At 44.9% G+C, this 22458-nt stretch overlaps 1 protein-coding gene across 11 annotated transcripts in view; it reads right to left on the bottom strand.

Annotated features, from left to right (window-relative positions):
* Nucleotides 1-22458, bottom strand: part of PKNOX2 (PBX/knotted 1 homeobox 2) — a 439557-nt gene that overhangs the window by 182186 nt on the left and 234913 nt on the right. For 10 of the 11 annotated variants that reach the window (XM_053367533.1, XM_053367525.1, XM_053367526.1 and 7 more), the window contains one exon: nt 2832-2991. The gene's annotated coding sequence lies outside the window, so the exon portion shown is untranslated. Of the gene's footprint in view, nt 1-2160; nt 2403-2831; nt 2992-22458 lie in introns of those variants that run through there. The other variant, XM_053367531.1, reaches the window with a different exon arrangement.

Here is a 22458-nt window from a genome sequence, read left to right as displayed (position 1 = left end):
TATGGGAAAAGGATACTTACATCAGTCACCTCACTGAAAGTCATCCCTGACTAATGTATATTCAGAGTACACTCATTAAAATTAGTGGACCTAAGTGAGCCATGTCTATTGTTTTCCATGAGTCTCCTCAGAGTAGGACTAGCATTGGCTATAACCCTCAGCTCCATGATAAAAAAAAAGGCAGGATACAACTGGAAGTAATGAAAAGCAATAACGTATCATATATTTTCTCTGGTACTTACTGGTCTAATAGATGCTTTTGAAAGTAAATACAGTACTCATTTCACTAGAAAGAAGGACAGCACAAACCTGCTATTTCCCCAGGACTTGTAACCATCTAAATGCAGTTAGCAAAGAAGAGCTATTTATGAGGTGCAAAAAAGGTTATGTAGATTCTGACAAAAGATCATTTGCACAGATCCTTGGACTTCCTGGTAACTCTTTTGAAGTTATAACTCAGACTCGAAATTTGAATGAGATACCTGGCGTACCATGAACAAATGAGTCCACTGGGGTTTTTTTTTGGGGGGGGGAACCTAGCAAAACTGTTTTCCCTTCCACATCACCATTTATTTATTTTTTCAAAAAACCCAAACTCTTGGAAACTACAGACACCCCTGTTCACAGCTACTTAAACAGCCTTTCCGAATTGTGCTGAGGAATAAGCAGTGACAACACTCAACTCTTTTGCTAGTTTGCAGCTCTCACTAAGAAAAATGTCACTTAAAAAATGGACTCTCTCTCTCTTTTTTTAAGGGCATCTAATTGCAATGTATTCCTATAAGCAGAAATCTATGTATCAAGAGCCTAAATGGCAAGACAATATAAAGTGGGCAGGGAATCATTGAAATCCTGTCTCTAGCCTTGTGACAGACACCTAAGGAAACAGTGTACAGAGTTTTCCAAATGAGCACTTCAATTTAAGCACAAACTGTCAGCCATATAGTGATTCTTATCCAAGTCACAGTGACATGCAGTTGGAATGCCTCTGAAATCCATGCCATGGGGAAACTGGAATAAATGAGATTGAATCCTAAGATTCTCCTCTTACTTTTGCTGGAATTGCTGCAGCATTCTTAAGGGTAACTCATTATGGCTCTGGTGATCAACAACCAGTTTTTCCACGTACAACACTTAGGCTTGCATGTGGCATTCAGGTCATAAGCTTGAACATTTAATACATTTTATCCTACATTTCTGCCATGGGGATCAAGCCAGTGAACAGCAGATGTAACTGCAAGCATCATACTCTCCAGATGTTATTGGATTCCAGTTTTCATCAGCCCTCTCCTATTGCAAATTGCCCCCAAAGAACTCTATTTAGGGGCTGTGCATATGCTCAGAGCATAATATCACATCATTTTGGACTGGTTGTACATGACTACTCTCTAAATAAAAAAGAAGCAATTCCTGGGAAACTAAAAAAGGTGATTATGAACAAAATTGGACCCGAACTCCCAAATAATGTAAATTTAATGGACATAGAATTGGTAATATTAATTTGTGGAATTAATATGAACAATTGCAAATAGACAAAGGGTGAAACCACTAAACTCAAAACAAAACAAAACATAACCCATTGTGTTTTCATTGATTTGACGCCCATGGGTTGGGTGTTTGTGGTTAAATAAAAGCTTTGCTTTAAAAAAGTGAATAAAAACAGAGCTATTAAGACAAGGTGAGCTTTGTTCACAGGATCAAAATACAGGTGGGCTGAATACAGGGAGTGAGATGGGAATAATGCAAAATATTTCCACTCTGCACTTCTGTAATACATGCAACCCATAAATGCATTAAGGATGCATTCATAAAAGTGAATTTATTTCATAAAATTTATATACTGCTTGGCTAACAAAACAAAACCCTCAAAGTGGTTTATAAAAAGATAAAACAGTAAGATTGAGAAAAAAATCATAACCATGCTTTAAAAACACCCATCCATCCATCAATATTTATTTTATTCCCTCCCACCCACCCCGATGGATTCAGACTTTGTGAAAAGAAGTAGATGAAGGCTTGGAAGAGGACCTCCAATATCTCTGTATGGGTCACAGAAGGTGAAAGGAAGAACAATGGTCTGCAAATCAAGGAACAGGACAGGAAGATGGGTGGACCTTCAAGAACAGAGGAGGAAGAATGCCTAGAACAGCCTTCACCAACCTGGTGCCCTCCAGATGCTTCAGTCTACAGCTCCCATCACCTCCAGCCAATATGGGCTCATAGGGATTGCCTCTGGAGGGCGGCGTGTTGGGGAAGGTTGGAATAAAGACAGAAGGGAGAGTGGGACTGAATTGTGCATTTTCACTGGAAATCGTGTGTGTTCTGCGAAGTAGTCTTCCAGCGGAGGGGGTGGGTGTTGAACGCTTTTGTATTTTTCTTAAAGCATCATGCTTTTTAAAAACTAATCAGTTAAATTGTTAAAAACCACAGGAAGAGATTTCTTCCTGGAGCCATAATACCCTTAGAGTGTCTTCAAATTACTTCTTTCAGTGGAGAAGGAGACCGATTTACATTTGAGTATTTTCCACCCTAACAGATCTCTTCTATTTTGTTTTTCCTAAGCCAACATTGGGGGGGGGGGACCCATAAAGCCTTCTCTCTCTCTCTCTCTCTCTCTCTCTCTCTCTTTCTCTGTGTGTGTGTGTGTGTGTGTGTTTGTGATGGGACAAACAGGACCTATATCATATTGCTGCAATTCAGGTGTTGGGGGTTATCTTATTGCAGGGCCCCACTAAAAATAACTTTGAAAAGGCATCCTTTAAAATGGAAATACGCCCGTTCCCCATCAATTCCATATGCAAAGTAGCTTTTTGTTGGTTGGTGGGACTTACGGAAATCAATCTGCTCCACTGTTGTGTATGTGAGACGATGGAAAATGCGGTGCTTTCTATGGAGTCTTCTCCGGGAGCCGCTTGTCCTTTGAAACTCTCCCCTCTGCCCTTTCTCTGCCAGTTACACAAAAGCTGCTTCTTCCAGCCACAGCAGAGCCACCTGAGAGGAGACAGATAAAACCATCAGTTGCGAAGAAGGAGGCGCTTCCTTTAGGAGAAACAATTTCCAAAGACGACCACCCCTGATAAGCAGCAGAAGCCAAAATCAGTCCGGATCTTCGGAAACAGCCATTGGCCATGGGATCCTACCTGATCTCAACTAACATCAGATATACATATATATAAAGACATGGTTTATCCATTTGTTTTCCTGAGATTAAACCACAGCAACCATGACTTATGCAAATAGGCTTCAGGGCACACAGCAGCCTTGCAAAAATGCCATATCCTCCCCGCTGTCCTTGTTGACCAAGAAAAGACCCTATTTTGCTTCCCCCTAAAAACCAAAAGCAAAAAACGATCTCTATTCCCCACCCCCTTTGGGAATGCGTTATTAAAATTTTGATAGTGCAAGTTGCTAGAGGCATCATTTTTATTTTTTTTTGCAGAATTGTATCGTAAGAGTCCGATTTCATCTCTGATACTCGCCTGGTTGGTTTAGATAGGCACAATAAGCAAAAAAGAAAAGAAAAGGAGTGTGTGTGAGGAAATGAATCATTGAAAAAGATATGCATTCAGGTTGCAGGTGACAATTTAGGTATAGACACACATTTAGAAATGACTACTATATTTAGGTATAGACACACATTTAGAAATGACTACTATATTTTAAGGGATGTGGGTGGTGCTGTGGTCTAAACCACAGAGCCTAGGGCCTGCCGATCAGAAGGTCGGCGGTTCAAATCCCCACGACAGGGTGAGCTCCCGTTGCTCGGTCCCTGCTCCTGCCAACCTAGCAGTTCAAAAGCACGTCAAGTGCAAGTAGATAAATAGGTACCGCTCCAGCAGGAAGGTAAACGGCGTTTCCATGCGCTGCTCTGGTTCGCCAGAAGCAGCTTAGTCATGCTGGCCACATGACCCGGAAGCTGTACGCCGGCTCCCTCAGCCAATAAAGCGAGATGAGCACCGCAACCCCAGAGTCGGCCACGACAGGACCTAATGGTCAGGGGTCCCTTTACCTTTACTATATTTTAAACAGACATGTTATAGGGAACCCTCAATTTGTGCGGGGGTTGCGTTCCAGGTCATTGTGTGTGACAGCAGTGCACATATGCCCATCTTGTTATGTCTATTTTCCGGCCAGTTCCAAGCCATTGTGATGTGTGTGTGCATGGTTGTGCCGCAGTTGGATGCAGGGACATCTTGCCCATAGAGGCTAGTGGCGTGGGGAGCCAAGGCGCCAAGTTCTGGAGGGCGCCAGGGAGGCTGGAGGCGGAGGCTGGATGCGGCGCCTCCTGGCATCAACTACCGCCCTCGCCCGCTTCTGCCATGCCGTGCCGAAGCAGCGCTGCATCTGGAGCCTTCATCTCCCATGGCCACCACGGCACAAAGCGGCCGGCTGAGCTGGAAGGTATCGCGTCCAGCCTCCGCCTCTCCCCCGCCGGAGGAACTGCCCTCCAGTCAGTGCCTGCCCCCTCCAGCCCCGCCGTCCTCCCTAAAAAAAGGTTGACAAATCTGGGAAACGGTGTGTGTGTGTGTGTGTGTGTGTGTGTGTGTGGAGCTTTGCACCACGACACCAGATATGCTTAAGACGGCCCTGGCTGGATGTGTGTAAATTGGTCGTAGCCTGTAATACATCTCACCTTTGCGGGGAAAACTGACCAGTGGACTCCCATGTCTGCTCATTCTGCTGCCCAGAAACTAAGTGATGGGCATCTTCAAAGCCCCCTTCTGCTCTCCCTTCTTAGAGGTCTTTCTCTTTAAACCAGAAATGAACCAGGCAGCCCTTCAAATGAAGAACCCTTTCAAACAGGGGGCTGTTCTTTGACACCTAGCTGAGTATGGTCTATAGCACAGGTCCCCAAACATTAATAATAATAATAATATATTATTTATACCCCACCCATTTGGCTGGGTTCCCAGTTGCCAGGGATTCAACCAGGGACTTCCTGCATGCAAAGCATGTATTTTACAACCCTTCACTACAAGTTTGCTATAGCAATCCGCAGAAACCTGAAACTTAATTGTCATTCCAACACCCTGAAAAGCAATTTTAGCTGTTATGTTTTGCATGTGTAGGATTGCCTGGAGAGAATATGCTCTCCCAGATCTTACTCGTATTTCTCCACGTCTTTCAGTTTTCTTGAACTTCAGTATTGTTTGATGGCTGTGGTCCAAAGAGCTACGGCAGCCAGGCATGCCCGAGTCTGAATTTTGCATTTGCATTTGTTTTCCTTGGATGTTTACACACTGGCTGTTTTCTCTGGAACCGACATCATTTCTTCACCCTGTTATTACAGGGAATCCAGATGATACTGCTGCCACAACATTGCATACCCCTGCTGTCCTCCAAGATTAAGTCTGCAGTGATTCTCCCCCCCCCCCCGGTTTTCAACAGGGCCTCAACCAGCCTTTCTCCTGTAGAATGGCAGAGCACTACTTACATACCTGGCCCTTGATGATTTAGATCTGCTTTTTTTGCACATTTGCCCTTGTTTTTCTTAAGGCAGTTGTCTGTATTGGCAAAACCTAGTTGGTGTTTTGCAACTTTCTGACTAGCTGCAGGACCTTAGCCAGACCTAGCAGAGTAAACGCAGAAACCACGAAAGCAATTGGCGACTTGGCTGCAGACAGGATAGACGAAGCAGGAACCTAACTTGTAGTTAGGTGTTTATTATATAGAGTGGACTATTTACAGGAACAGAACACGGATCTTTTGCTAGCTCTCTCTGACACGACTCACAACTCCTACACTGACACACAGAACTCTGAACCTCTGAATACTGAACTAACACATTCCAGTTAGTAGGCCATCACTCCCTTGAAAGAGCTTGACCAATCAGGGAGTTGTCTGCATGTCTCTGTTATCACCAGGCAGACTTACTCCTTCAGATTGCCTTCTGGCTGTCTGCCAAACCTTAATTGACTCTGTGTGAGAAGCTGCACGTACATAGTTTCCCAACAGTCTGAACATGTGAATGCTCGAAGTGTGGATGTGGGCAGAGGCACCCACTCACACCCACATTCTCATGCTTGTCCTCCCTGCCTGGTCAGTCCCAAACTCCTCATGTTGCCCAGGGAAGATCTACATGGGGCTTTTTCTCACACTTGTCTGGATGCAAATAGAACCCTCCATACAATCCCCACAAGCAGGCTTTCCTCACGTTACATGGGGAAGTCAGGCGCTGAGCAGGGACACACACCTGAAGACACTGGGTGCAGGGCTTGCATGCATGTCCCTTCCCTGTCCATTGCTATCAAAATCACTCAAACAACATATGCGGAGTCCAGAAATAAAGGAAGTCCTGACCACACTTTACTGAGAAATCTGAACAAACACAGTATATAATTTGAGGAGAAAGTAACAGATAGGTTTTGCCTTTCTTCAGATCTTGTCCACGGCAATAAGGCATGCAACCAAACATCCAGAGGAAAACTCCCTTCAAACTACACAGCCAATCAGAGCATGTGTTACCCCAGTGAACATCATGCCACCGAAAGGAAACCCTTTCAAAGAGGTTAAGATTTCACAGATCAGGTTTTCAAAAGAAGGAGAGGAGAAGAGGTGAGATTCAGTGCCCTACTTGTTCCTTCCTAAATAACAACTGTGTAGTTATGGAAGCAAGCAAACTGAAACTGACAGTTCTAGGTTCTAGTCTCCGAATCAGCTGCTGTTCTTCAGCCATCACTTAAAAATATTTCAGCTTGTTAACTCTGACAGTCAAGAGACGTGCATCAGATTGTTCACAATATCAGACAAACACCCTTTTGACGAGGTACTGAAAAGCCCCAGACTCCTTTACTCAAACAAAGTACTGTGAGAAACACAAAAAGCAGTCTACAGAGTGAAAAGAGTGCAATTAAAATGGCTTTTAAAGAACTGATATCAAGGCATTACTTGTTTAGCTCTATTGACTAACCAAAGTTTACTGTTAGAACTTGAAGCTTGCACACTTAGTTCAGGAGTGCTAGCAGGTTGAAAACCCAAACCTGTTCCTCTGTTCCACCCTCCTTGTATTTCAGCAGCCCCAAACAGCTACAAAGTTTTAACAGGGCAAAGGTACATCCAGACAAGCAGATAGTATGGTGCAATGTGTACTAATTCATGTGCCCCCCTCCTCTCAAGTGCTCTGATTTCCCTTTACTTCCAATTTAGCAGCCATTTGCCATTATATTCAAGCCAGACAACCTAGGTCTGCACAAAACAGAGCTTATCCAAAAGCCACAGTGCGCAGTCATGATTTGTGGACAAACTATGCTATAGTCAAACCATAGTTTGCTCAGCTTGGATATAATTGGCAAACAATTGTAAATGAATAAATATCAAAGCGATTCGGTATTTGTTAGCATAGTTTATGATTTTAGAATGTTATTATGTTTATTGTACCCCATTATATCCACCTATCAATATTTTAATGAGTTGGTGGACTTTAAATTTTTGAAATAACAATGAATAAATAAAATGGAAAGTGAGAAGAAATGAGAGCACACAATGGGCCGAGGGAACACCAAGCTTTGCCAAATCGTTCGTCTGGCAAAGCAACCCACAGACATCACACCAAACCATGTTTAAGGAACCATAATACTCTCTTGCATCAATGGGTCTACTCTGAGTAGAACTTACTTGGCCACAGCACACTCTAAATAATACTAAATAATACTAACCAACCAACCTGTAGCCCCAAACTTCTATTTTTCTCGATTTCTCGATCTATTTTTTGATAGATATTTTATTTTTATTTTTTTATACATTATTCATTTTCGTTCATTACATACACCTGAAATTCTTAACATTTACTATATATTCCTCCCTCCCTCCCCTCCAAGACTTCCCCCAACTTGCGTTTCTGGTTTGTTTATATTTTCACCCACTTTGCTATCTCTCAACAGAAAAAGTTATTAATAACATAACATCAAACCTTAAAAACATAAAAATAAAATTAATTACATCATCTTATTTCACTATCTTCCAAACATTTTCTGATGCTAGTAATGTGAATGTTTATTTAAATCCTGCCATCAAAAATGTATAAAAACAAAAAGAAAGAGTGTTGGAGATGTGAAACAGAAGGTACGTTCTATCATATGTGGTGGGATTGTAGGAAGGTAAAATCCTGCTGGGAAATGATATACAATGAATTGAAGAAAATGTTAAAAATAACTTTTGTAAAAAAGCCCAGAAGCCTTTTTATTAGGTATTTTAGGTCAAGACATGTCAAAAGAAATGAGAACTTTATTTATGTATGCCACTACAGCAGCAAGAATGTTGATTGCACAAAATTGGAAGACTGGAGAAATACCAGCTAAAGAACAATGGCAAGAGAAGTTGATGAACTATGCAGAACTGGCAAAAATGACAGGAGGACTAAGAGAAAAAGACAACAGAGACTTTGAAAAAGATTGGGAACCATTCATACTATATTTGCAGAAACAAAGAAAGGCAGTAGCCCAAAACTTCAAGTGACAACCATGTTGGTTACCGATGATCCATGACCCTGTATCAGTTTCTTAGGAACAATGACTTTCCTTGCTCCATAACTGCATTCCCAAGTCTTTCCTCTTTGGATGCAGAGATGCGAATGGCCCTTGCTGTTGAAAGTTCAGTCTTCAAGAAATATGCTGCAGCCAGACTGCGTTGCAAGGGCATCCTGAATTTACGCTGCTACAGATGTATGGCATTCGAGGAACTGGGGATTAATAAAACACATTCTGGAACAGAAGAGAGCATCTCAGGTGACACTGCCGCCCCTGACATTCTCGAGCCTGGGGGAAATAAGCAGATTTTCTCCCCATAATTAATGCTCCACCTTGTTTTCATTTTCCCTACGACCGCCCAAAGAAAGCTTTCAGGTTGAAATATCCCACCTAATCTCATTTTCTCTGCCACTAAGCCATACCTTGAAGAGTAAGTGCAACAATTTATATGACAGGGGAAGAAGAGAGAAGGCAAAACGAAAAGGGAAGGAGGGAATGAGGAAACTACGACCCATGTCAAGCTGCCTGAATTTACAGCGTTGCTCTTCTCCTTGCCTTGTGCTGCAGCAGACCATGTAGGAAGCCCATATCCTCAAACATTTGACAGATTGGGGAGGTGGGGGGAAGGACTGTATGCTTTACACTAAGGGAACAAGAGGCGCTTTGCAGTATGGTAGTGAAAATTTAACTGTAGCATATAGCTATAGCTGTCTATAGCATATAAAGAGAAATATGAAATGAAAAATTTAAGGTCTTATACATATAATAAATGTTCATAAATGTACCAACCAAGCACATACATCAATATGTGGACCACATGTCTGGAGCAGCACAGGAAGACCACCCTGAAACCATTTTGACTCCCAAACTGACTAAATGTTTTCTCTGCAAAGAGGGAGCTGGTAAGGGAACCCTCCCATTGTCTCAGGAATTGGGAAAGCACCATTTCAAAGGAATGGCCAGACTACCAGGAAAGGCATTATCAGATAACCTGGCAGACAAGAAAAACAACATTCAAATTTCTGTTGTAGACCACCTTTTCTGTGATGTAGGTATGATGTTTGTGTGTGGGGGGGTGGTCTTGGGTTACACCCCTTCTGTGATGTATGCATAATGTATGGAGGGGTGGTCTTGAGCTCCAGGGCAGGGAATTAGAAATGTCTATATAAGGCCTTGCGCGCCATTGTTCTGGGTTCCTCCTCCTTTCCTGCGTGTGAGGAACACCCTGTTGCAACAGATCAAGATCAGGCTTACTAGCTGCTTTGCTTCTCAATATTCTCTGGTTGGCCTCTGTTATTTTCTCCGACCGATGGAGAACCTACAAAGGACTCTATAAGTGCTCTTGTGTCCCCCATAAGGGAATAAGGGCAGATTTTGTTTATTACAGATAAGACACATTTCCCCAGTCCTAAATTCAGTTCTCCGCATTTCTACATCATTTTGAGATTCAAAATATATATATTATTTTACACACATTTTTGTATGCAATTTTGTTCAACATACACATTTTTGCAGAGCTTTTTTTTTACTGTTTTTGTTAAGCTGCATAATATCAGCATTTTGGTACACGATACTTGGCCGGGGAACTGCATTGTAAAATCGGAAGAAGTGCAGACTCTGAAGAACTGGCTGCACTTTGGTCTGGGTGCTGTTTTGCAAAGTGCAAATTAGGCTGATTGAAATGCAAATGAATTTCTCCCCCACCCTGAAGCCCACCCCACTTCACTGTGAAAAAATGGAGCAACGCTACACCCATACTTTAGGAAATGCAAGGAAAGTGAGAGAACATGGGCAGATTTGGCCCCAGAAGGTAAGCCCTGGCCTATGGGATGGATTGTTAGGGTAAGTGAGAGTTGATCCCTTCTTTCCTGCGAGGGTGTTATGAGTCCCTAGAGAGCTTTCTCTCTCTTGAAAAAGACCATATTGGAGACACTTCAGCTTGAAACTTTAGTTCAGCGCAGAAAGTCTGAATAGATTTATGATTAACCTGTTCTCCCTCCAGCCAACTGGCCCGCAGGCTACAGAATGGTCAGTGGCGCAGATATCAAGCTGTCTCTCCCCAGATGCCTAATTAACAGAGAGGGCTGGCTCTATTGGAGCACCATGGGAGGTAAGTGAGTCTGCAAACTGGGGGCGGAGGGAGAGGCTGAATCCGCTAATAAATGAGCTCCAGCTCAAACTCCTATCAAACTGCCTCCGTTTGCATACTGATCCCTTGCAACACATACGCCCACCCCCCAAAACGAGCCTGTAGATACACTGCCCTAAGAAAACTCAGAAAGTCCACTGCAATGAAGGAAACAGAAGGAACTTGTGCGAATGGAATATGCCAAAATCATGAGGAAGATGTGGACAAATAAAAGATAATGAAAGGCAGGGGCATCTTACTCATAGATGCTAGTGGCGTGAGGCGCCAGGGAAGAGGCGGGGCTGGATGTGGCGCCACCCGGCATCAGCTTGCCGCTCTCGCCCGCCTCCGCCATGCCACGCCAAAGCAGCACTGTGCCCGGAGCCTCCGTCTGCCATGGCCACCGTAACACGAAGCAGCTAGCTGAGCTGGGAGGCGCCGTGTCCAGCCCCGCCTTTTCCCTGCCAGAGGAGCTGCCCTCCAGCCACTGCCCACCTGCTCCAGCCCTGCCCTCCCTAAAAAAGGTTGATAGCTCTAGGAAGGGTGGGGGGGCAGTGGTGGAGGAGCTTTGCACCACAGCACCAGATATGCTTAAGACGGCCCTGACGAAAGGCCCCTTACCCTGAGTGTCTGGGGGTGCTAGGACCAGGAGCCTACAACATGCCATTGCAGCTATCCTACGTGGCAAGCTATCAGAATCGCACCTTATGGCTGGACTGGGAGAACCACAAGCCTCAAGGCCCATTGCGGCCCCCAGGCCTCTCTGCCTGGCCCTTGGGGCTCTCCCCAGGCTCCTCCTCCTCTTCCTCTCACTGGCTCTGCTTTGCACCTTTCTTGACTGTTTTTGCCTGGCTAGAATAGCGCCCTTGAACTCCAACAATGCCTCCTGCTTGCCTGGATCAAGAGGGAGATGTGTGGGAAACTAGCCTACTGTATAAGGGCAAATTTTACTTTTGCTGTCCAGCTTCTGTCCCCACCCCCACTGTGTGGCCCCCAGAAGGTTGCCCAGAAGAGAATGTGGCCCTTGGTCTGTAAAAGGCTCCACAGCAATGTGTAGGGGGCTCTTCCTGGCAGAGCCACACCAATATTTATTTAAATCCTTTTTTTTCTGAGATAATTTCTGAGATTTTTCTTTTCTTCCACAAACCCCAACCTTGGGGAACCCCCCCTTTAAAATAATAATAATACTTCAACTTTCCCCCCCATTTTTCCATTCCTACCCACAACTCATGCAAGCCCCGAAACTATAGGTAAAAGGTAAAGGTAAAGGACCCCTGGACAGTTTAGGTGACTATGGGGTTGCAGCACTCATCTCATTTTCAGGCCGAGGGAGCCAGCATTTGTCCACAGACAGCTTTCCAGGTCATGTGGCCAGCATGCCTTAACTGCTTCTGGTGCAACGGAACACCATGACGGAAGCCAAAGCGCATGGAAACACCGTTTACCTTCCCGCCGCAGCGGTACCTATTTATCGACTTTAAGGTTACCAGACGTCCCCGTTTCCCGAAGACAGTCCCCGGATTTACAAATCAGTCCCCTGACAAAATCCTATCATTCCTACTGAAGTTGAAAAGTTTCCCCGGATTCATTTAAAAAAATCTGGTAACCTTACTTGCACTGGGGTGCTTCCGAACTGCTACATTGGTAGAAGCTGGGACAGAGCAACGGGAGCTCACCCTGTCGCAGGGATTCAAACCGCCAACCTTCTGATTGGCAAGCCCAAGAGGCTCAGTGGTTTAGACCACAGTGCCACCTGAAACTATACTAAGCCCAGGGCACTGGGAAGGATGCTTTGCACATGAAATGTCTCAGATTCTATCCAGTCATAAGGATCAGGTGCAGCCAGACATGAAAAACACCTTCTAGAGAACAGCAGCCAGTCACAATAGGCAGTAGATGAAATGGACAACATGTCTGACTTTATATCAGACTATTATATGTCCGTCCCCCACCACTTTGTACAAAAACCATTGCTGTTAGCACAAAGCAGATCCTGGCAAACCAGAGGAGGCCTCAATCCTGCTTGCTTCCAGGAACGCTGGGAGACACTATGCATGCACTTTTAGGTACAGTGGTACCTCTGGTTAAGTACTTAATTCGTTCAGGAGGTCCGTTCTTAACCTGAAACTGTTCTTAACCTGAAGCACCACTTTAGCTAATGGGGCCTCCTGCTGCCGCCGCGCTGCTAGAGCACGATTTCTGTTCTCATCCTGAAGCAAAGTTCTTAACCTGAAGCACTATTTCTGGGTTAGCAGAGTCTGTAACCTGAAGTGTATGTAACCTGAAGCGTATGTAACCTGAGGTACCACTGTAGTTGGTGCTTTTGTGCACGTGTATGGGAGCGGAAGTGTCTGGCCACGTGCGGGTCACCTCTGTGCGCTATGAATGTGAATCAGTGTGCATACCTAGGAGTGTGTGCATGTAAAGATGATATGAAACAACCGTGATTAGATTTAACGCCGGTTGCTCAATTTGAAATCTGGCTTGCTGGCTGCACCGGGCCAATAAATAATAGAAAGTCACTGTGCCCTGTGGAAGCTGCCCACATACTGTTTGGCCTCAGGCAAAAGAAAGGAAATTCAGCACCCACAAGGTCTAGAACAGTGGGATTAATAACACATCAATTTTAATGCGGATTCCTTCCCCCTGCTTCATAAACAGCAAAGTGAATGTTTGAGCATCGCAGCAGGGGGTTAATGAGGACTCTGATTAGTTATTCAGATTTCCTTACACTGCCTCAATCCATCCTACTAGAGGGGGAGGAAAGGAGGATGTAAAAAAGAAGCTCTTTAACAAAAAGCCAGCAACAACAACACACACACACACACACACACACACACACACACACAGAGTAAATACATTTTCTCCCCACTCCTGTTTCTCCAAGCCAGCTCCAGCTACACTTTGCAGATTCAATACTATGTTTTTCTTGGTGGTTTAAACTTTTCAGAGAGCATGGAGAGAGAGAGTCCTTAGGTATACTGTATTATTCCTACCCGTCTTTCTTGCCCCACCAAAGAATGAGAGCTAACAATTAAAACCATAATGAAGTATGGGGATTAACATCACTTGAAACTGTGCTGCTTACAAGGCAGCCGACCCTCTGCTCAGCTTCTTTATTGGAAAATTAACCCTCCGACAGCCCTTTGACGTACGTCTGGACTGTCAAAGGAATCCAGCCTCTTCAATTATAATTTTGGTAAAACAGTAAATGGTTGGGATATCTGCAGGCAGTGCTGTTTTTTCTGGGGGTACACAGGGGTACGCATACCCCTAAACATATTGTGAATCGAAGTTTGGCCTCATTGAGGGGCATTATTTCAATTTGAGTAGGAAAATGAGAGTACCGCTAAACATTTTCTTTAGAAAAAAAGCACTGTCTGCAGGTGAAAGGCTGTGTGTGTGTGTGTGTGTGTGTGTGCATGCCCAAGGTTAGGAATCCCAAGCAGAATATGTAGCAGTAGTCCAAGGTGCATTTTAAAGAAGGGGGAAAATGAAATTAGAATCACAGCATATAGGAAATAGGCTTTTACAGAAATATCAGCAAAGGTACTTGCTCCTTTTCACCAGGAAGTTTGTTTCCTGGCTCTCTAACTTTATGATGAATGGCTGTCTCTCTTTCCTGCATCTTTTCATTTCTCCCAGACAGGGATAAGTGAATCTGCCACTTTTGGTTTTTCTCGGATTCTGCTTTTTCAGTTTTTGCCATGTTTTTCAGGAAGAAAGCCTGCATGAAAATTTATCAGCATTTTACTGCCGATTTATTATTTATTCATCTGTTACGTTCATATCCCACCTTTTCCTCCAAGGACTTAGAAGTGGTGTGCATGCTTCTCTCCCTCCTCATTTAATTCCCACAAGAACACTGTGAGGTAGGTTTGACTGAGAAGAAGAAACCGGACCAAGGTCACCCACAGAATTTCATAGCCAAGTGGGGATTCGAACTCTGGTCTCCCAGGCCCTCGTGTGACACTCAAATCATTACACTACACTGGCCCTCGATGTCTGCTAATATCTTTGTGTGGAATTTTGCCTTTTTGTACATATTATATGGCTGGAGTACTACAATGCAAAATTTGGAGAACTGCAGATCTGAAAGGGTGACTGTATTTTGGTTCATGTGTTGTTTCATGAAAAAGTTTCTGCTAATGTAAAAATAAAGGTAAAGGGACCCCTGACCATTAGGTCCAGTTGTGACCGACTCTGGGGTTGCGGCACTCATCTCGCTTTAATGGCCGAGGGAGCCGGCGTACAGATTCTGGGTCATGTGGCCAGCATGACTAAGCCGCTTCTGGCAAAACAGAGCAGCGCACGGAAACACCATTTACCTTCCTGCTGGAGTGGTACCTATTTATCTACTTGCACTTTGACGTGCTTTCGAACAGCTAGGTTGGCAGGAGCTGGGACCGAGCAACGGGAGCTCACCCTGTCACGGGGATTTGAACCACCGACCTTCTGATCGGCAAGTTCTAGGCTCTGTGGTTTAACCCACAGCACCACCCGCGTCCCTTCTGCTAATGTACACATCTTCAAATGCAATTTTGCCAAATATCCACATTGATGCAGAACAACTAAGCATAATGCATCTTTGTATGTTATTTTCATCAATATGCGCAGTTTTGTAAACATTCCTTAGCTGGAGAACGGCATTGAAAAATTCAGAGAATTTTGAACGATGGGTGTGTTTTGATTCTTGCATTGCAAGAATTAGGCCTTTTCACTGCCGAATGCAAACTGAATCAAATCTACCCCATATCCCTAATCTCAATAGGTGCTCAACAACCTACAAAAGGAGCTGCTTTATATCAGGTCGGCTTAGAAGTCCACATACCTGGTCTGCTGCAAACAGATTTTATTGGCGCATAGGATACAAGATCAATAAGCGCTACTGTTTGTAGGGAACTGAGGCAGGGACTGAGAAGGGAGAAGGGTCTCAGCACTGTAGGCCTGGCTGCTGTCAATGCTATCAAGACAGAGCAGGCAGAGCTGGTTTTGTGATATGGCTGACAAACCGAGAGCTTCATTTTATGACCTGAATTTGATTGTTGCCAGGAGGAGTGCTTGTTCCTGTCTGTGACCCGGCGAGAAGCTATGCTTTGAAATGAGCTGGAAGGGGGTGGGGGAAGCTAAACACTCAAGTTCAGCAAAACAAAAATAAAGCAGGAGATCGGTAGGTAGGACCTAAGATATCCCAGCTTCTTTCTCAGAATGAGAAATCTGCTTAGGATAATTGGGTTCCAAATCAATGCTAGTGTTTCTGTCCTCTTTTCTGATGCTCCTTTTGCGCCCCCGGGACCTGTGGCATTATGAGACTGCGACTTTTGGAATGACATACCTGCACGGCAAGTTAAATTTCATGCACACCGGTGGGCGTGGTGTGACATAACAACAAACACCATCGGTCAACATTGCTGCCACTCCCAACCCTTTCTGTGCATGTTTCATTCTGTCCCCCCACCGATTCTCCCTTCAGAACAGAAGGAAAGAAATTATACCATTGGCATTCTTTGTTTGTTGTTGTTTAGTTGTTTAATCATTTAGGCGCGTCCGACTCTTTGTGACCCCATGGACCAGAGCATGCCAGGCACTCCTGTCTTCCACTGCCTCCCGCAGTTTGGTCAAACTCATGTTAGCAGCTTCGAGAACACCGTCCAACCATCTCGTCCTCTGTCGTCTCCTTCTCCTTGTGCCCTCAATCTTTCCCAATATCAGGGTCGTTTCCAGGGAGTCTTCTCTTCTCATGAGGTGGCCAAAGTATTGGAGCCTCAGCTTCAGGATCTATCCTTCCAGTGAGCACTCAGGGCTGATTTCCTTCAGAATGGATACGTTTGATCTTCTTGCAGTCCATGGGACTCTCAAGAGTCTCCTCCAGCACCATAATTCGAAAGCATCAATTCTTCAGCGATCAGCCTTCTTTATGATCCAGCTCTCACTTCCATACATCACTGCTGGGAAAACCATGGCTTTAACTATAAGCTTTACTTTAAGCTTAACTATATACTGGCATTCTTACTCTCGTTGTTAACATTTCTCCAAATCCCCTTCCATCTCAAGAAATGTGATGGTGTGCTTTAGTGCATTTTTTGTCAATGTTTCACTGGTGACTGCAGATCTGGTTGGTCACCCACAATCTGCACATTCACATTGCTGGTCCCTGTACAAGTCACAGCTGTGATTGATGTGCTAAAGATGATGACATTGCTATACGTGCTCATGGTCTTTCTGAACTAAGGATAGGAGACATGTGGTCCTGAACTAGAACTCACATTGGTCCTAACTACTGGCAATACTGGCCAAGGCAGATGGGAATCCTGGCCCAGCAGCTCCTGAAGGGTAACAGCCTCCCTGTTTCTGCTCTAACTACAGGTCCCCCATTCCTGTTCTCATGAGAAAAAGAGGGAGCACAACTTCCTTGAAGTGTCCTATGCTGCATTACCAGCACAGTTTGGAGCACCTGGAAATGCCTCTTTCTCTCTCTATATATATAAAGGGACGTGGGTGGCGCTGTGGGTTAAACCACAGAGCCTAGGACTTGCCAATCAGAAGGTCGGCGGTTCGAATCCCTGCGACGGGGTGAGCTCCCGTTGCTCAGTCCCTGCTCCTGCCAACCTAGCAGTTCGAAAGCACGTCAAAGTGCAAGTAGATAAATAGGTACCGCTCCAGTGGGAAGGTAAATGGCATTTCCGTGTGCTGCTCTGGTTCGCCAGAAACGGCTTAGTCATGCTGGCCACATGACCCGGAAGCTGTACACCGGCTGCCTTGGCCAATAAAGCGAGATGAGCGCCGCAAGCCCAGAGTTGGTCACGACTGGACCAAATGGTCAGGGGCCCCTTTACATATATATATATATATATATATATATATATATATATATATATTCCAAAAAAATAAATAAATGGTGAAATCCAGCTGCTTCAGCTTGTTTTAGCTGAACTGACTGAGAGCAGCCCAAGTAACAGAGGCAACAAGTGAGAAACGCCCTTTGACTTAAGTCACATGTTAACCCAGGAACAACATGGTGTTTGCAGCTGTTGCACATAAGGCGCCATCAGAAGAAACTTCACCCCCGACTTTGAAAGCAAGCCCTGAGATCATGCCACCTTTCACAGATGAAGAGGACCTGTAATTTTGTCCCTAGGCAAGGGATGAAGGAGAAATCCAGTTCAGAGCTCATCCACACTTCCACTTGCCCCATAATAATAATACAGTGGTACCTCTGGTTAAGTACTTAATTCGTTCAGGAGGTCCTTTCTTAACCTGAAACTGTTCTTAACCTGAAGCACCACTTTAGCTAATGGGGCCTCCTGCTGCTGCCGCACTGCTAGAGCACAATTTCTGTTCTCATCCTGAAGCAAAGTTCTTAACCTGAAGCACTATTTCTGGGTTAGCGGAGTCTGTAACCTGAAGCGTATGTAACCTGAAGCGTATGTAACCCGAGGTACCACTGTAATAATAATAATAATAATAATAATAATAATAATAATAATAATATATTATTATTTATACCCCGCCCATCTGGCTGGGTTTCCCCAGCCACTCTGGGCGGCTTCCAACAAAATATTAAAATACAGTGGTCTGCTGAACATTAAAAGCTTCCCTAAACAGGGCTGCCTTCAGATGTCTTCTATAAGTATGGGTCCAAGAGGTTCTCCGTGTGTGCCATGTTTTCTAGGCAGGAGTCCAAGCAGTTTTGCCTTTGCCCTGCTACTTTTCTCTGGTAAACCTGCTCTTTAGCGCTAAATTCAAACAAAGGGCAATCCGTGGGAAATCCTATTGCCATTTCTTCCTATTCAGCACTAACCTTCAAAATTCACACTTCTCCTGATTTTGCGGCGCAGTTCTCAAACAAAGCAATGTGTACAAAAATGCAGCCACGGACAACTTTCTAATACAGTGGTACCTCAGGTTAAGTACTTAATTCGTTCTGGAGGTCCGTTCTTAACCTGAAACTGTTCTTAACCTGAAGCACCACTTTAGCTAATGAAGCCTCCTGCTGCTGGAGCACGATTTCTGTTCTCATCCTGAAGGAAAGTTCTTAACCCGAGGTACTATCTCTGGGTTAGTGGAGTCTATAACCTGAAGCATATGTAACCTGAAACATATGTAACCCGAGGTACCACTGTACACAGAAGGAGCTGAGGACAGCACCTCCAGGCTCCACTTCTGATGACATATACCCCACCACCTATACCCCAATGACCCCATTCCCACCCAGATCTACCCCTTTGACCTCCATACTTTCAGCAAAGGACCCCATCTTCTCTCTCTCGTGTGGTTGAGAGCCATGTACAATTGGGAGCAAGTGGCAGGTGCCATAGGGACCACCTGTGGCATGGAGATAGAGTGCCTATGAGCATTGTGGATATTCGCACCACCTCTTCCTTCCCAGCCCCTTTTTTGCGTTACTATGTGAATTTTACAGCCAAGGAACTTTCTCAAGCTTTCCCCTTCAATGTAATCGGGAAGTCATTTATTCCTCCATAACATTTGCTTGAAGGAACGTTAGAGCTGAATTATAGCTAGGACCATTATCGCACAATAACTGTCTGGGAAATGTTAATGCCTGGATCATGCAGAATGCCATATTACAGTTTTTATGGTGGACATAACATTTTTATGAACTTTTTCGCGGGTAAGACCACCATTTACTATGGAGAAGAGCACCAACCATGGGTTCATTAGCTTGGGCATAAACTTCACGAGAGCCTTGGGGCACCTTGCTGGAGACCTCCCAAAAGCACTGAAGACCTCCCCATCCTTTGTTTTGCAAGTGTGACAAACATACATGTCAAGGCTGGTGAGGGGGAATTGCCAAAGAATACACGATAACATAGAAAGCTGCCTTATACTGAATCAAACTATTGGTCCATCTATCTCAGTTTTGTCTACACTGACTTTCAGCGGCTCCCCATGGTATTGGACATGGGACATTCCCAGTCCTACTTGAAGATGCCAGGGACGGAACGTGGGACCATTTGCATGCAAGATGGATGCTCTACCATTGAGCTTTGACTTTTCCCAGGGAGGTATATCTACAGCTCCCATGTCTGTAGATGCAATAGAGAACAAATATCTGCTTTTATGTCACAGCTGTTATACTGCAAGCTCCATTCCTGTAGTGTAATGGTTCTAGGGGTTGCTCGTGCGTAAATTGATGCCACACCTGGCTGGGTTACCTGGGTGAACCCTTTCTGTCCGGACAGCCACTCACTCGTGGCTGTCTCAATCGCTGGCAGAATCCGTCAGTGGGTGTTTCTTGAACTTCTTCCAGCAAAGAAGCTCTTTGATGTCTAGTTGCCGCCTACTCTCCCTGCGCGGAAGCCTTCTGCACAGGGAGGGTGTGGGCAGCGGAGGACCCGTGTTCTCCCCGCTGGTCTCCGGTGAGGAGTCATGGAGCCACCTCGCCGATTCCCCCATCTGCCCCCCTTCTCCACTGGTGCTACGCTGAATTCCTTCCCCAGAAGATGGGCTGCTTCTCTCCCTCCCGGGACGCTCTCCGGAAGCCCTCTGGAGCCCTTCCTCTCCCTCTGGCTCCGACGGCAGTTCCCTGACATGTAGCAACCTGACTTTGCAAGGAACGGAAAGGGTACTATAAGGAAGGACATTTAAAATATCTCTGAAACAGCCAGCATCTTCTGCTGAACTTTGGGGTCTCCCTCCAGAGAAGTCTGGATGATTATTTTAAAGTGCTTCTCATTCCGCTCTGCAAAAAACTCTTTCGAAGTAGCCATATTTTATACAGACTTTCATAAAAAAAGTCTAATAAAGATGGTGTTTAGTATTTTATATCCTCGCACAAAAATAATGATCTTGGATCTTTGCTCCCCAATGCAGAGATGTTTTAAATGGGTTTATGTCTCTCACCTCTAGAATAATTCTTTCCTTTTTTAAAAAAGAAAGGCTGAATTTATGGCTTTGTTCTTTATCTGCCCCCAGCTTCCATTAAGTGTCATAACTATTCCATTATAGGCAAGCGGGGTCTTCTTACTTGCACCTGCATGTGGGGGTTACATCATTTCATTATTCTTCTAGACAGAGTGCTGCTTAACCCCTGACATTGCTAGTAAAATCTGGAAGCCTAACATCAGTTTACCGTAGTTAGGGCTGACAAGTGTCAGTGCAACACACCCAGGGGTGGAGGGAAAAGGCAGCAGAAATGACCCGGCAGCTCCCTCTAGATGGGCAAAATTACTTTTAGAATATTCACAGTGACATTAGACAATACAGCCACACATTTCCATGTCACGCCTCTCACCGCCGAGCACAGCACAAGTGCAAAAGTTAACGACAGAAAATGCCACGTGGAAAGCGATGTGTTGCCATTTGCAAGCCCAGCTCCCGATTTCAGCTTTAAAAACCAACTAAGACATTATCAAAAGAGAGGACATAGAACTAATTCGACCGTACAGGAAAAGCATGGAGGACCGTCTTGGTAGAAGAAGAAGAGTTTGGATTTGATATCCCGCTTTATCACTACCCAAAGGAGTCTCAAAGCGGCTAACATTCTCCTTTCCCTTCCTCCCCCACAACAAACACTCTGTGAGGTGAGTGGGGCTGAGAGACTTCAGAGAAGTGTGACTAGCCCAAGGTCACCCAGCAGCTGCATGTGGAGGAGCGGGGAAGCGAACCCAGTTCACCAGATTACGAGTCTGTCACTCCTAACCACTACACCACACTGGTAGAGTTCAGACTGTAAGGGAGTGGGAGGAAATGCACGCCTGAACACACCAGCCATGTGAAAAACTCCCTGCACATAGAAAGATAGCATGTGGGGGTGATTTTCAACCTCCTCCATGGGCTATTCATCTTCAAGGAGGTTCATGGTATGTGTGGGCCTCAGACACATAATATACAACCTGCAGTCTGGACTGTGATAGTTCCAGAAAGGATTGGACCACTTGTTTTTCTGCACAATAGAGCGGGCTTTTACAGATAAGAACATGGGAAGAGGGCTGCTGGATCAGGCCAGTGATCCATCTAGTCCAGGTTTGAGTTCTCAATGTCCTATCAGAAGCCTATGGGACACCTGAAAGTAGGACCGAGGTGCAACACTACTCCCCCCATGGACAGATTACAACATATCCAAAGCTTGTTCCCTATACACAGACATAGGACTTAGTGTCGCTTCACAGTTGTTGTTGTTGTTGTTATCATCTTCAAAGTTGTGTTGTGAGTATAAGCTGAGTAGCCAAATGCAGCTTTTGGAGGTGGATGGAATTTTTGAGCATTCCTGCCAATCCCCCCCAGGTTTTAGTTTTCTAAAACCAAACAGGGCTCACACAGGAAACTGTGGTGCTTGAAGCACAGCAGCAAACACTGTTCCTCTCCTCCAAAGTCCAAGTGCCCAGCAGGTCCAGAGGAAGACATTTTGCTGCCCGAGGCAATGGACAAGATGACCAATGATTCTCCAATGATAGCTGGAACACACTTGGATGCTGGCAATGGGACAGAGCAGAAGGATTTGTTAGGTGATGTGGGGCAGACTGTGTGGGGCAGACAGCTTTTTCCTCCAGCACCTCACCACTGCCCCTCAGTGCCCAGTGTCTAAGGCTGCCCCTGCCACACTCTTCCTATTGCGAAGAGTTGGGTCTGGTCCCTTGTACCCAAGGCTAGCCAATATTTTTCAGCATCTAAGGCATAAAATCACACAAGTGCCCATCTAACTCTTTGTCATTATAAATATGGTTATCTATGGGGCCCTTGCTTGTGGTGCCACAGGTGCTGGAGGTTTGTTCCATGTACAGATGGGCGAATTTGTCAATTTTGGATTCTCTTAGTTTAGCATTTCCCCAAACTTAAGCAGTTCAGTCCTATACATTTCCACATCAGTTTTGGATTATTATATTTAAGACTTCATGGAAATTT

This window comes from Podarcis raffonei, chromosome 15 (assembly GCF_027172205.1).
Source record: "Podarcis raffonei isolate rPodRaf1 chromosome 15, rPodRaf1.pri, whole genome shotgun sequence".
Classification (NCBI taxonomy): Eukaryota; Metazoa; Chordata; class Lepidosauria; order Squamata; family Lacertidae; genus Podarcis; species Podarcis raffonei.
The sequence above is the reverse complement of the archived record's forward strand: the minus strand, read 5'-3'. Positions and strand labels throughout refer to the sequence as shown.